The 6,269-nt window shown below is 43.4% G+C and overlaps 1 pseudogene; it reads left to right on the top strand.

Annotated features, from left to right (window-relative positions):
• Nucleotides 1–4,374: 4,374 nt before the first annotated feature.
• On the top strand, nt 4,375–4,646 carry LOC119518172 (annotated as a pseudogene).
• The last annotated feature ends 1,623 nt before the right edge of the window (nt 4,647–6,269 follow it).

Genomic DNA, 6,269 nt, shown 5'->3' with positions numbered 1-6,269 from the left:
GCTACTTGTACAGAGTGGGGGAAACAAAAGGGAAGAGTTTTATAGATGCTGGGGGCTTGGAGGAGGGGCCTTGAAATGGGAGCACTACCCAGCTACATACAGCTAACTATAGAATATAAAGACAAAAAAAAAAAAGCAAAACTAAGCAAATGTATATTTAAGCATATATACATATATACATGGCAAAACTTTTTTTTTTTAATCAAGGGAATAATAAACACAAAATTCAGGAGAATGATTACCTTTACACAGGAAGGTGAAGCGTGTATGAAAAGAACATATAGGAAGATGCACATTATTAGATGATGTTCTAGTTCTTGTTTGAGTAGCAGGTTCATGGGTGTTAATCATATTTTGTTTTATAACTAACATTTCCTTAAATATGTTTCGTGGCAACTAGCCTGTAAGGGGGATTCCAATGAATCCCGTCTCCTGGAATTCATATCCCCTTCTGTACAGGGTTGACCAGTGTGATCACTAAGATAAGGCAAATCAATAGTGTGTCATTTCCAAGATTAGGTTTTAAAAGGCACTGGGGCTTCTATTTTGGTTTCTCTGGCTCTCTTTCTCTTGGAGCATTCACTCTGGGGGAAGCCAGCTGCCATGTCCATAGCAGCACTATGGGGAGGCCCCTTTGGCAGGGGACAAAGGGCTCCGGCTGACAGCCATGCATCTGAGCTTGGAGGTGGCTCCTTCCCACTTTCAGACAACCTCAGGCCTGGCCAACATCCTGCAGCTTCATGAGAGACCCTGAGTCTGAGCCACCCCATCAAGCTGCTCCAAGCTTTCTCCCCTCAGAAACTGTGTGAGATAATAAAGGTTTGCTATTTTAAGCTCCTGAAGTTTGGGGTAGTTTGTTACATGGCATTGCATGACTAATACATATTCTTTTACATGCATAGAATACTGAATTTTACAATATAAATGAGAAAAGATTCAGAGAAAATGAAGGAAGGGAATCTTGGCAGTAACTAGAGCCGGCTGTGGCACAGCCACGGCGCTAGGTAGAGACAGCAGGCCTCAGGCTGTGGCAGAGGGGATGCCTGAGTACAGGAGAGGGAAAAGCTGAGGATCCTGGCAGGGAGACTACAAGAACGCTCTGGCTGACACAAGGGCGCCCGACACTGCCACGTTGGGGCTGAGGGTGGCTGGAATGGAAGAGGACAGGGAAGGAGAGTAAGGAACAGGAGCATCCTGTCTCTCCACAAACCGGCTTCTCTTTCCAGGTTTCCTGAGTGGCCAAGCCTTGAAGGTCAGCGTGAGGTCCCTCTGGCACCTGAGGAATTCACGTTTATGTTTGTCGAGGCTTTCTTTGTGTTGTTATTGATTGTACAGTGAGGTTTGCATGTGTGGTGGGGGTGGCAGCCAGGGTGGGAGTGGTGGCCCAGGTACGTAAGAAGTCTCCATCTGCCACGAGAGATGAGGGCTTCCCCATGGACCCACTAGCCCTTCTTGCTCAGGGATGAAGGGAGGACCAGGGTGCAGAGAAATTGTCAGCAGCTTTCCTTTTCTCCTCTCCCCACCCTCTTCTTCCATCCTCTGCTTCTACAGTCAGCCAGCAAAAAATGTCTCTCTTAGGAGAGATGGGGAGAAGCTCCCCTGATTGCTGGAACACATTAGATGCTTAATAAATGTTGGGGACTTGAATTGCAGGTTATAAGGTTTATGGGAGGGAAGGGGCTTTCTATGAACTCTTTCAGGGACAGACACCTGAGGGTGAGCACCACCCAGGCTGAGCACCTGGAGTCACAAGTTGGCCCCACCCTATCTGGTGTTCCATTCCCCTCACCCCACCAAAGAAAGTCCCCTCTCTGCTCTCACAGCTCCCTGTGCTTTCCAGCCTTCATGACACTGTGTTATATTTGCTACTTTACTTTTGCTTTCCCTGGAGTGTATGCACTTCTTGAGGGTAGAGGCCTGTCTAGCTCCCTGCTGAATCTCCTAGAGCCCAGCACAATGCCAGCACATGGCAGGTATGTGGTAGTAACAACTGCAGTATTAATAAAAGCCAACATTTATTCAGTGTGTATTGTGTGCCAGGAAATGTTCAGAGTGTCTCCAGGCTTCCAGTCAACCAAGATGGCAGCATAAGATGCTCCATGGGTATTGGCTTTAAAACATATAATAGAGCATCCTGGAAGGGGGTGGGTGGGGGATTGTCTATTTCCTAAGGAGGAGAGGGGATATAAGGATTCCTGTAAATGGGGGAATTCCTAAGGCCACAAGCCAGCACAAGCTTTTTGTGAAAAAAAAGACACAGGCTCAGGAGAGGATCCTGCACTTTGAATTCACCTTGGACTGATGTTCTTGATTAGACAGTTAAGCTCTGAAGCAAATGACCAGCTAAAGCAGAGCCAATTTTCAAAGACTGTGAAAGGTGCCTTTTGCCCTAACTAGTTTGTTTTAGCTGGCTCCTGGTCCTCAAGGAAATCTCTGTCATATCACCAGCAGGATACAAACTTAAGGGACAGACAGACCAGGGACTAAATCCCAGAGTTAACACTTTAAAGTATTAAAATGATAGTGTGCAACAATGATTACAAGACAAACAAAGAGACAGGAAATGATGGTCCATCCAAAGGGACAAGATAAAAATCCAGAAATAACAAAGAAGACTAGACTTTGTATATACCGGACAAAGACTTTTTTTTTTTGTCATCCACGTTTGTTTATTCTTTTTTTTTTAATAATTCAATTTTATTGAGATATATTCACATACCATGCAGTCATACAAAGCATACAATCAATTGTTCACAGTGCCATCATACAGTTGTGTGTCCATCACCAAAATCAGTTTTTAACCTTTTCATTACCACACACACACACAAGAATAAAAATTAAAGTGAAAAAGAACAATTAAAGTAAAGAAGAACACTAGGTGCCTTTTTTTTTTTTTTTTTTGCCCCCGGTTTTCTACTCATCCATCCGTACACTGGACAAAGGGGAGTGTGATCCACATGGCTTTCCCAATCACATTGTCACCCCTCATAAGCTACATTGTTATACAATCATCTTCAAGATTCAAGGGTCCTGGGTTGCAATTTGATAGTTTCAGGTATTTACTGCTAGCTATTCCAAGTCATTAGAACCTAAACAGGGTTATCTATATTGTGCATAAGAGCGCCCACCAGAGTGAACTCTCGGCTCCTTTTGGAATCTCTGCCACTGAAGCTTATTTCATTTCCTTTCACAGCTCCCTTTTGGTCAAGAAGATGTTCTCCATCCCACAATGCCAGGTCTAGATTCCTCCCCAGGAGTCATATTCCACGTTGCCAGGGAGATTCACTCCTCTGGGTGTCAGATCCCACATAGAGGGGAGGGCAGTGATTTCACCTGCCAAGTTGGCTTAGCTAGAGAGAGAGGGCCACATCTGAGCAACCAAGAGGCATTCAGGATGGACAAAGACTTTTAAAAAAATGATCCTTAATATGCTCAAGGAGATAAAGGAAAACATGGAGAAAGAATGAACAATATGAGAATCTCTTTGAGAGTCTCAATAGGAATCAAACAAATACTGGAGTTAAAGACCACAATAACCAAAATGAAAAATTCCCTTGAGGTATTCAACAGCAGACTGGAGCTGGTAGCAGAAAGAATCAGTGCTCTCAAAGACAAGACAATTGAAATGATTCAGGCTGAAGACCAGAAAGGAAAAAGAATTAATAAAAGTGAACAGAGACTAAGACATCCATGGACACCATCAAGCATGCCAATATAAGCATTATGGGAGTTCCAGTAAGAGAAGAAAGAGAGAAAGGGCAGAATGAATATTCAAAGAAATAATGGTGGAAAACTTACCAAATATAATGAAAGAAATGAATATGCACATTCAGGAAGCCCAACTAAGTGCAAACATGATAAACTTGAAGAGAACCATGCCCAGACACTTAAGTAGTCAACTTATCAAATGCAAAGGATGAAGAGAGAGTTCTGAAAGCTGCAAGAGAAAAACATGTTATATATGAGGAAGTCCCAATTAGACTGAGTGCCAATTTCTTGTCAGAAACCATGGAGGTAAGGAGGTGGTGGTTGAAATCCTTAAAGTACTAGAAGAAAACAACTGCCAACCAAGAATTTTATATCTGGTGAGGGAGACCTGAGGCTGAGGGGCAGCTGCAGAGGCTGCAGGGAGACATTAACACCTTAACATCTGCCCTCCTTGGGGCCAAGGCTATTTCCAGTGGGCAGTGACAGGGTTCCTGTCGCTGCTGTGCATCCCTCTGCTCGTGCTTTCTCCAGTCAACAGGCACGTGGCTTCTGCCCTGGAGGCACAGCCAGCCACCCCAGGCTCTCCTGGCACCCAGACTCTGCCCCCTGCTCCACTGGTGCCTGCGCCCCTGCCTTTGTGTTGCTCACCTCCCTCCCCACCCCAAGATGTGATGCAATGTTGGGCTGACCCTACTGGTGTTCATGGTCACACTGCAGATCCTCCTGCTGCTGATGGTGTGTGGTTGACATTTTATACGGCATCGTTTTTTTTTTTTTAATCTAAATTCAAGTTTCTGCAGGAACTGGTGGGAAACATAGGATTCCAGGAGCAAGAGCATGAGACTTCAGGATCTGAAACAGGAGAAGACACTTCATCTTCTCCACATAGGATCAGATCAGCTCGCCAAAGGAGGGCACGTGCTGATGAAGGCCACTGACCCCCAGACAGTCTATTATTAGTGAATGATGCAAGGCAATGATTGGGAGCTTCTGCATTTAGTGACATGGTCTTGAAATTTACTAAAAGACGGAAGACCATTTGCACTTGGATTTTAAGTCATATCCCCTCCCCCCCCAAAAAAAGATTTACGTATAAGTCATATAAAAATAAAGGGAATTAAAACCAAATTGGACCACTGCAAATTTTATCTTAAAGATAATCTTTACTTCACCAGTTTTCTACTAATACGCTTATTCCTTAGCTCTTGGGCTTATTTTACTTGCAATTGTATGAATCTGGTAAATCTTACAGGCTTGAAAATCAGATTTTATCAGTTCTAAAATGTACATATTTCTTCATATTTTGACTTGTCTGAAATTGGGATGTATCTTACAATTGCTGTCAACCAGGTGATATAATTATCCTGGCCTGTGCTGTGTAAGTTGGGTATAGTGTCTGTGCCAGTTTGGATGTGTTATGTCCACCAGAACGCCATTATCTTTGATGCAATCTTGTGTGGGCAGACGTATTACTGTTGATTAGATTGTAATTCTTTGACTGAGTGTTTCCATGGAGATGCGACCCACCCAACTGTAGGTGATAACTCTGATTAGATAATTTCCTTGGAGGTGTGGCCCTGCCCATTCAGCATAGGCCTTGATTAGTTTACTGGAGCACTGTATAAGCTCAGACAGAAGGAGCGAGCTTGCTACAGCCAAGAAGGACACTTTGAAGAACACAGAGGAGCTGAGAAAGGAGCTGCAGATGAGAGACAGTTTGGGGACAGCTGTTGAAAGCGGACTTTTGCTCTGGAGAAGTTAAGAGAGGAAAAATGCTCCAAGAGCAACTAAGAGGGACATTTTTGAGGAACTGCAGCCTAGAGAGGAACATCCTGGAAGAAAGCCATTTTGAAACTAGAACTCTGGAGCAGACACCAGCCACGTGCTTTCCCAGCTAACAGAGGTTTTCTGGACACCATTGGCCATCTTCCAGTGAAGGTACCCGATTGTTGATGACTTACCTTGGACACTTTATGGTCTTAAGACTGTAACTTTGTAACCAAATAAATGCTCTTTGTAAAAGCCAATCCATTTCTGCTGTTTTGCAATCTGGCAGCATTAGCAAACTAGAACAGTGTCATCACTTTAACTGAGTTGCATATTGGTGGTATCAAACTTGTTAGGTTTAAATGTCATTTAAAAATGTGTTCAAATAGATCACACTGTGATTCAGCATTGAAACAAAAAATTATTGGTTGTGCAGAAAAGCATGGAAACAGAGCAGCGGGGCATACATTTGATATTAGTGAAACAAATACTCATCATTGGCACAATGACCACAATTCTATATTTTCTTACAAATCAACAAAATGCTTTCCAGGACCTAAGAAAGGAAGACATCCACAAGTAGACAAAGCTGTGCTACATTTTGTCAGTAAGACATGTGCAACAGGATTGCCCATCACATGCCAAGTGATGCAGTTGAAACCAGGAGAAATTGCAAAAACCCTTGGAATAAATGAGAAAAAATTCAAAAATGAGAGGCTTGTGTGACCGATTCGTGTATTGAGCAGGACTATCATTAAGGCATTAAATGTTTTTCTGTCCAAAGCTTCCTGTTC

Source organism: Choloepus didactylus, chromosome 2 (assembly GCF_015220235.1).
Source record: "Choloepus didactylus isolate mChoDid1 chromosome 2, mChoDid1.pri, whole genome shotgun sequence".
Taxonomy (NCBI): domain Eukaryota; kingdom Metazoa; phylum Chordata; class Mammalia; order Pilosa; family Megalonychidae; genus Choloepus; species Choloepus didactylus.
This window is presented reverse-complemented; position numbering and strand designations above follow the sequence as displayed.